The sequence below is a fragment of the Haliotis rufescens genome, unplaced genomic scaffold (genome assembly GCF_023055435.1).
Source record: "Haliotis rufescens isolate VD_foot unplaced genomic scaffold, xgHalRufe1.0.p SCAF_12, whole genome shotgun sequence".
In the NCBI taxonomy this organism is placed as follows: domain Eukaryota; kingdom Metazoa; phylum Mollusca; class Gastropoda; order Lepetellida; family Haliotidae; genus Haliotis; species Haliotis rufescens.
The window spans coordinates 31,454,890-31,465,042 of NW_025963802.1; positions in this window are offsets into that span (position 1 = coordinate 31,454,890).

The following is a 10,153-nucleotide window of genomic DNA, read 5'->3' on the forward strand; positions in this document are numbered from 1 at the left end:
GAGTGAGTTGGGTTGAACGCCGCTTTTAACAGTATTTCAGTTATATCACGGCGTGTCAGCTTAATGTGGGAGGAAAGCCCGAAGTGATGCAGGTCTCAGACGTTTACCTATTCTGTGAAACCCACGAACACAGGTATGGTGCTGACAAACCTGGAAACATAATAGAACCGGGATTCGAACCCACCATCATAGGTTTCTGGCGTGCCCATGTGACGCAACTCTGAACAGCGAATCGCGGCGCCTTAGACGACTGGGCCACTCGTGCCCCCTCAAGGGGTACAATCAAGGAACATGTATATTGCCATCACCTGCAGTAACCTCCCGATTAACAGAATCTGTCTGAACACTGTTGTTAAGGAGCTGAGCTTTGATGTTCTTTTATTCGGGTTTGGAGGGGCCTAGATGTTTCTCCTGTGTAAGTTTGTCTACAATTGCACGGAATGTGGTACACTGTCCCTGATGGTTCTAGTTTGTGGCTGCATGGTGGTTTCCCTGTGGCGTTAATTGTGTTCTGAATCGTATGACTTCTTTTAAAAACTACATAAATGTTGGCCTGTTACTTTAATAGGAGAAACACCTAGGCCCATCCAAACCCGAATAAAAGAACGTCAAAGCTCAGTCTCCAAAGATGACTCTAAATCAGCTCTATCAGACCACATCCGTGACAACCCAAGCCACAGCATTCAGTGGGAGAAAGTCAAAGCCCTCACCACCAAGCTCAAAGACTTCAAAATCAGGAAACTACAAGAAGCCATCAACACAGCAAAAGACTCCAGCCATCAATCAACCGTGACCAAGGCTATTACATACCCCCGGCGTACCATCAACTCATCAAGGACACAAATCAGCCATAGAATCCCATTGTTAATATTACTGGTTTCATCCTCTGTTTATGTCACTGACGTCACCGATGATTGTCATCAGTACCCTTGTGTGTATATAACAGGCTTCTCTACTCCAGTATAACAATATCTATTCTACTGCATAAACATTGCCTCCTACTTGTATATATACTTGTCAACCTGACTACATACATAAAGCGCACGTTAAATCTCCTATATCAGTCTGTCCTATACCAGTCAGACTACATATATCACTTGCTTGATAACGGTGTTAGAACCTACACCGAAACGTCGCTCTTAATTGTAATAAAGAAGTTGTTCATCCAAAAATTCCTATCCTTACTTAGTACTCCAACTTCTAAATGCCTATCAAGAAGAAATGTTTGCCGTTGTCCGACCATATTAGGGAGCAAATCCACGTGGTCATAACAAGTGTTACCCACGAATTTAGGCAATAAAGCTAATAAATTTCCGACTACAAGCCAGAAGAATTAAGTATCTTGGGATACAGCATGCATGAAAGCACTCAACGTGCTTTGTGGTCGATAAATCGCACAATGCCAAAAACAACGTACGTCCTTAAAAGCGGACATCGATGTACAAGATCGATACATGTCTTGTCAGACAGGAATAGTTTTAAGATTTCTAATATTATCAACAATAGAAAAAACACTGTGTTAGATATGTATGGTTGATTTAGGAGAAGGAAACGCCGTTTTAATATTAGCTCTTGTCCATTTGAACCTGATCATATATAATCGTATATAAGGGAGAATCAATTAAGGATTGAAGGTGTATTTGTTTACGTTCATCAGCTGATGAAGACAGTGCCCAGCGTGAGCAAATTCCATGATGCGCGAAGCAAAGCGCTTCATGGTAAATTTGCTCACGTGAGGCACTGTCTTCATCAGCTGATGAACGTCAACAAATACAACTTCAATCCTTATGTTGACAGATACAAAAATCATGACAATACAATCCAGTAAACATCAAACTTTAATTATTGAAAGCGAACTATATCAACGCGGAGAGTCGTGACGTCGTGACGTCATCCGTCCTAAACATTCCATTTGAAGTGACATCCCTTGGTTTACAAACGGCAGAAAATGGCGGCTTTCATTCGCTTAAAATACAAGTTGCACACAGTAAAGTTAGCTTTGGAATTGGAACGAAATCCAGACCCGAACATGCTGAAAATGGATACATATTAACGTTCTGTGAACTTTTGGTGTGTGTTTGAGTCATACTACGGCTGATGATGACGGGGATTACAGCTTGAGGCGACGCGATTGGATTTACAGAGGCAGAGAGTTACCCGCCCTTGACCAGGTAGACAGTGGTTTTTGTCAGAGGCGCAAAATTGTTGATTTGTCCCTCAATATTAACATTGTAGTGCCGACATTAAGGGAAGAAACGCTATCCTGAAGTGTGGGGATTGATTTGGGAACATGGAGGTACAGAATTGGATGTTTCCGCATGCCCAGGAGCTGTCGACAGATCGAAGCTGTGAAGGAGTACACCGGTGAGACAAAATGGACGCCGGGTATTGCGCTCGGCTACAGGCTGTATGCAGTATTTACTGTTCTGACTTTGATACTTGTGGTAAGTCACAGCGTGACTAACAATATTGCAGTCTATAAACTCTTTCTAAATGACTTTAATAAAATTACACCAACAAATTATTTACTCTGCAAGATAGGCAATCCGGGAGTGCGCACGTGCGAATCGTCGGCCACGAGCGATGGACATGACGGAATGTTGTTGACGTTTGATCCGGTATGGAGACTGTGTATGACAGGCGACGTGGACCTCCACCCCGGACCTGATACACGAGGGAAAACTAGGGATCCGGTTGACCAATCGCTACCAGACATAAGTGTGAAGGAGTCTTTAAAGCACTGTCCAGTCAATTTGAGTTAGTGAGCTCTAATATCTTGACAATGAGTGAAACATTGACTACATTAAAGACCACAGTAGACCAAACCAACGCCAGTATAAACAGGAAGTTAGAGAGCATACACAGAGAGAACAGCGATCTGAAGATTCTTGTCACAACTCAGACCATCACCATTAGGGCTCTTGGAGATAAACTTGTTAGAAGTGAGAACTATTCAAGACGAAATAACTTGATCCTATTCGGAATGGACATGGAAGAGAAAGAAGAACAGAGCGAAACAAAGGTGAAGGTTTTTGAAGGAAGAACTTGATATGGAAAACTATGATGACATTCAGTTGGACACAACTCATAGGCTTGGCACAAAACGTAACCATGGGGACCCGCCACCAATCATCATTAAATTTTTTGCAAGAGATGACAAGGTCAGAGTGTTTTCTCAAGCAAGGGATAAACCCAAGCCCTCTTCCATCTTCCGAGTTTCAGAAGATTTTTCTAATAAAACTAGGGAAAGGAAGAAAAAGCTATGGCCACATCTCAAGAAAGCTAGGGACGAGGGGAAAACAGCTTTCTTAAAAACAGACTATCTATATATAAATGGTCACAAATTCTGTTTGGGTGACATTACAGGGGAGTTGATTCCAGTCACTGCAGCTAGAGACTATGGAAAGAACTGGGATGCCTCAGTTACGGGGCTCAGTGAGGGTGTGTTATAGCGAGGTGGCCGTGACCCAGGTGAGCAGAATCAACAAGTCACGGACTCCAGAAACACGTGCACCTCGGCCGACGAGATATGGACATCTCTATTGTGTTTGAATGTCAATTGCCTACACTCCAAGCTAAACACTGATGACTTTTATAGATATTTTATTAAACATAATGGATGAATGGATCGACTGTGTTTTTCTTGTCTCTAATGTTCTAACTATAATGGGTAAAAATTTAATACTTGGATGTGTTTATGTTAAACCTGAAAAACTAAACTGTAATGATGGTATTGAAAATGTGGAAAACTGGTTGTCAGTTCTAATGGATGCGGTGAGGTGAGGTGAAATTGGGTTTAATGTCGCGTCCAAGATTATTGCACCTATATTGCATGCACGTGTGTGTGTGGCTGCTTGTACTAGTCCGGACTGATGCCGATTTATAGTGCTAGCACACTGAGATAACATGCCGCAGTTTAACATGAATACCCCACTCAGACACAGTATACTGACTCCGAGCCGACCAGTCCTTGTTTTAGCCCCTTAATGCCGAGCGCCAGACAGGGTAACAACAAGTACCATCTTTTAACGTCTTTTGGTGTGACGCGGCCGGGGATCAAACCCCGGACCTTTCGCTCTCCGGGCGGACGCTCTACCTCTAGACCACGGAGGCGGGTTCTAATGATGAGTATCCAGGCAGCGAATATATTATCTGTGGAGACTTCCAACAGTCGTACTGGTACCGAGTTAGACTATATCAGTTTGGATAACGTTGATTATTTACCAATAGACGATGTAACTTATAAACAGTTTGATGCACCCACTAAGTATGCTAAACGCAAGAATAAAGATCTGGTAGTAAACAATTATGGCAGAGATTTCCTGGAAATGTTAAAAACCTTTGGCTTGTACGTACTAAATGGAAGATTCGCGGATGAAGGTGATTTCACATATGTTGGTGCTTAAGGTTACAGTACACCAGATTACATTTGCGTGTAAGCATATCTCTATGACCATGTGAATGATTTTAGTGTTGTATCACGAACTGAATCAGATCATCAACCGTTGTGTGCCACCTTTTCCTCTCTGTTTGACTGTAACCAGCGAGGGGCGGTCGGGTAGCCTAGTGGTTAAAGCGTTGGCTCGTCACGCAATAATGATGCGCATGCGTGAAGGTGAGAAGTCGCAGGTTTCAGCTGTCCTACAAAATTGTGAATATTGTCGAAAAGATGGCTCACTAATACAACTCTGCATCCAAATCTGCATCTAGATCACTATGGGTATAACGCTCGATGTTTGGCGAGCAAGGATCGGGTGTTTCATCCCTCCCCGTGGACATAGAAACGTCGACAAGGTTGAACGCTACACAGGTGAGACAAGATGGACACCAGGTATGAGCTTCGCATATCGACTTCTGAGTGTGGCTATTGTCTGCAGTCTAACCATGGGTTTGGGAACGTTATGTGTTAAATATCACAGGATATTTGCAAGCTACTTTGTTGACTTAACGTATGATCATCATAATATTATTGGTGATTTGAACAAGGTATCACCCAACACCTTTGGTGACGTCACGTCAAACACATACTGCATGATGTTGACCCATACACGAAATGTATGCGATCCAGGTGAGATGCACGAGCTACCCAAGCGTGTTATGACGCTTATACTATTGTCTACAAATCAGGTTGAGACAAACCCCGAGCACATGCTACCCAAGCGTGTCATAGCGCTTATGCTACTGTGTGCAAATGACGTGGAGACAAACCCCGGGCCTGTTACCCTACAAGATCTTAACAACATAAAAGAAGCAATCCTTGCCGAACTGAGAAACGTCAAATCCGACCTAGGTAACGACATTTCTAATCTAAGAACAGAAGTCAAAAGTATCGGAACTAAGTGTGACAATCTAGAAAAATCAGTTTCGGAACTGAAATCAGACATGAAGAAAATTGAAGCTGAGAACCACGTAATGCAATCTGACGTCGATGCGGTTGCTGAGACAGTGGATATCATAAATGACAAACTTTCGCAAATTGATGTTGAACTTGATAAACTCGAGTCGTTTAGCCGAAGAGATAATATCATTATCTATGGTGTTGATGAAGATGAAGGCGAAAAATCTATAGCCTGTAAAGAAAAAGCGATCGCCGTACTTAATGAAAACGCAACATTCAAAACTTGGCAACCGACTGACGTTGCACGCGCCCATCGCCTCGGTGTGAAGAAGCCTGGTAGTGAAAGACCACGACCAATAATTGCAAAACTGGTACTCTCCGACGACAAGGTACGAACATTGAAAGCCAGAGCGACATTTAAATCGAATGGACTTGGAATTGGAAGTGATTTAACCACGCGTCAACGCGAACAATTGCAAGCCCTAAAAGGAACGGGAAATTTCGGCTTCTTCAAGAATGGCAAGCTTGTTACGATGCCTCGTACGTCGGCTGACCAACGTGGATCTACAAATCAAGACTCAGAAAACCGAATGTCGGACAGACTTCGACCAAACAGAAGTAAGTCGCGCCCTGGGAAATAGCACAATGGCCATGGCCCGGATCATCTCCCACAAGGAACCTCCGATGTGCACACCGGTGATACTCGCGCTCACAGTGTTACTGATGTCAACAGAGACGCGTTCTCCTTTGTATGTTGGAATATTGGTGGTCTTCTCAGCAAAATAAATGATGTTGACTTTTTAACTTACATCAGTAAATTTGATATTGTGTGCCTTGTTGAGACATTTGTTGTAAATATTCCAGGAAAACATTGGCTACATGGATATGATACTTTTTACTGTCCTGCAGTTAAGTTATCCAACTATGGACGTTTATCAGGTGGTATTTGTCTGTGTGTACGTCAATCACTGAGTAGTTTCTGTAATGTTATACAAGCAGATAGAGACAACATAATTGGTCTCTCGTTATCTAAAGATTTATTTAGAATTGACAAAAATGTGAATTTGTTATGTACCTATATCCCTCCAATGGGGTCTCCTTATTATAATCATGTAAACACCAATAGTAACATTGTAAAAGTAGAAGAATTCTTAATAGATAATGATGAAATGTTTTCAAATTCATACAATTTAATCTGTGGAGATATGAACGCTAGAACAGGTGAGAGAAATAACCCTGATATTAGCAATAATGATGATAGCTTCAATCATACCTCCCCTTTCCCTGAGGAGGAGGATGACCCTGTTGAGGATCGTACTTCACAGGATACAGTTGTAAATAGATTTGGTCAAATGTTGTTGGATTTATGTTATGTTTTTAAACTTTACATCGTAAATGGACGTGTATATGGTGATACTAATGGGGAATTTACTTATTGTAGCCAACATGGATCTAGTGTGAACGATTATTTTATAAGTTCACCAGATTTTTTTCAGTTTATCAATATGTTCACTGTCGGTGATCGATCTGATTCTGATCACTTTCCATTAGAATTGATGTGTAGATTTCCAAATATGGGTAAGAGGTGCAATAATGATTCATGTATGGATCCACAAGCATCAGAGAAAATTGTATGGAATGATCATTACTCCAGTTTGTTTCTTGATAACCTGAGATATAATTTTACTGAAAACAAAGAAATGGTCCTTAAAGAAATTGATAATGCTATTGAAAACGCAATTAGCCACTTTGTCGACATTGTATTAGACTCTGCTAACTGCATGAAAAAGACAATACGACATAATCCACAATTTGCCAATCACAAACCACTAAGTCTAGAATGTAGACAAGCGAAACGAGAAACACGTAGGGCACTTAGGAGATTTAGAACACAAAGAACAGTCGCTAACAGAATTGTGTACTGTAGACAAAGAAATCATTATAAATTTTGTTGCAGAAAATTTAAATCCATTTCACGTAAGAAATCAGTTGAAAGATTGCATAGAAGCATAAATAGTCAATCTAGCTTTTGGAAACAGATAAGATCATTACAAAACAAACCCAGACAGAAGAATCATATAACGAAAGCAGAATGGCTGTGCCATTTTAGAGAGGTTTTTGCAAATGACAATGTTTTTTCTCCTCACTTAGATGATGAAAATGAACTCAGTTCTAATCAGTTTACAGATATTGATGCATTCATACTAAATTCTACGATAACTGAACATGAAATTACATCATCAATAAATAAGTTAAAAAAAGGAAAATCCGCCGGGCCCGATCAAGTGCTGATAGAAATGCTTAAATGTTCCCAATTAGATATTATGCCATTTCTTCATAAATGTTTCAACAAACTCTTTGATAATCAAATATTTCCAAACAGTTGGTCTTGTTCAGAAATAGTCCCTCTACATAAAAAAGGCGATCCGAGAAACCCTGACAACTACAGGGGGATCTCATTAATGAGTGTTCTGGGGAAAATTTTTACCTCTGTTTTGAATAACAGGCTTACTAACTGGGCAAATATGAGAGATAAGATACCGGAAGTTCAAGCTGGTTTTAGAAAAAATTATTCAACCGTAGATCATATTTTTACATTATATGCTGCAATTCAAAAATGTCTAACACGTCGTAAACACAAGGTTTACGTTGCTTTTATTGATTTTAAAAAGGCATTTGATACAGTTGATCGTTATAAATTATGGTGTTGTTTAAGAAAAGCTGGACTACAAGGGAAGATGTTTAATATAATACAATCAATGTATTCAAATATCAAGTCATGTGTACGTAGTGATTATGGTGTTACTGATTTTATCGATTGCCCATCTGGTTTACGTCAGGGATGTATACTGAGTCCTCTGTTATTTTCGTTTTTCATAAGCGAATTATATTATGAAATCTCAAGTAACGGCAAGCATGGTATACAGATGTATCCTGACATCCTTGAACTTCTTATGCTCCTTTTTGCCGATGATGTTATTTTACTATCTGACACTGTTATTGGTCTACAGAATCAGTTGAATGTATTAGATAAATATACTAAGGAATGGAATTTATCTGTAAATTTAGATAAGACAGAAATTATAGTATTCAGAAAAGGGGGTCCTTTAAATTTTAGGGAAAGATGGTACTTAAATGGACAACAAATTAATGTAGTTAATGGTTATAAGTATCTCGGCATAATGTTTAATTCAACACTAAATATGAACAAATGTGTATCTGACTTATCACTGCGAGGGAAACGAGCTTTACTTAATATAATGTCTGTTTCACATAAACTTGGAGTTATTACTCCAAAAGTATTTTTCAAATTATTTGATACTCAAATACAGCCAATTTTATTGTATGGATCTGAAGTGTGGGGTTACCGAAGATATGAATGTTTAGAAAGAATTCACCTACTGGCATGTAAAAAGTTTCTTCGCGTTGGAATAGCAACACCAAATAATATGATATATGGAGAATGTGGAAGATACCCACTTTACATTAATTCACAAATAAAGTGTTTAAAATATTGGTTTAATATCATCCGTATGCCAGAACATCGGCTTCCGAAAAAAGCTTATAACATGCTCTTTCATTTAGATAGTATCGGTAAGGTTACATGGGTATCGCATATTAGGACACTATTATTCTCACATGGATATGGGTATATATGGCTTAACCAATCTGTTGGTGATCAACATTTATTTCTAAATGATTTTCGTAAAATAGCAATAAATATGTTCTATCAAGGGTGGCAATGCAACTTGGAAAATAGTTCACGTTATGATTTGTACAGAACATTTAAGACTCTATTAGAGCCAGAAAAATATCTATCAGTTTTAACAAATAGTCACCTAAGAAATGGATATATTAAATACAGACTTGGCTTGTCAAAACTTATGATTAACTATGGACGGAATATATCACTTGAAAGAATACAAAGAATTTGTCCATTCTGTAACTCTGCAATAGAAGACGAAATACATTTTACCTTCGAATGTCCTTATTATGCAGATCTACGTACTAAATATATACCAGAATGTTTCTTATCTAAGACAAGTAGAATAGCTTTTGTTTCTATTTTGTCATCGAATGATGCCGATGTAATGTTTAAACTGTCTTTATTTGTAAAACATGGGATGGAACTACGAAATAACATGTTGAGTGGAAATTCATAATTTTAATTACCTCACCCTAGAAAGTCCTCATGATTATCACCGATTGTTAAATGAATGTTATATTTATATAATTTTTGTTGTATCTCCCAATCTGTAAATTCTCACCCACTGTATTTATCTGAACTTGTATATGGGCCGATGGCCTTTGATACAATAAACATCTTTGACTTTGACTTGACTTGAGTTAGACTATATCAGTTTGGATAACGTTGATTATTTACCAATAGACGATGTAACTTATAAACAGTTTGATGCACCCACTAAGTATGCTAAACGCAAGAATAAAGATCTGGTAGTAAACAATTATGGCAGAGATTTCCTGGAAATGTTAAAAACCTTTGGCTTGTACGTACTAAATGGAAGATTCGCGGATGAAGGTGATTTCACATATGTTGGTGCTTAAGGTTACAGTACACCAGATTACATTTGCGTGTAAGCATATCTCTATGACCATGTGAATGATTTTAGTGTTGTATCACGAACTGAATCAGATCATCAACCGTTGTGTGCCACCTTTTCCTCTCTGTTTGACTGTAACCAGCGAGGGGCGGTCGGGTAGCCTAGTGGTTAAAGCGTTGGCTCGTCACGCCGAAGACCCGGGTTCGATTCCGGACATGGGTACAATGTGTAAAGCCCATTTCTGGTGTCCGTC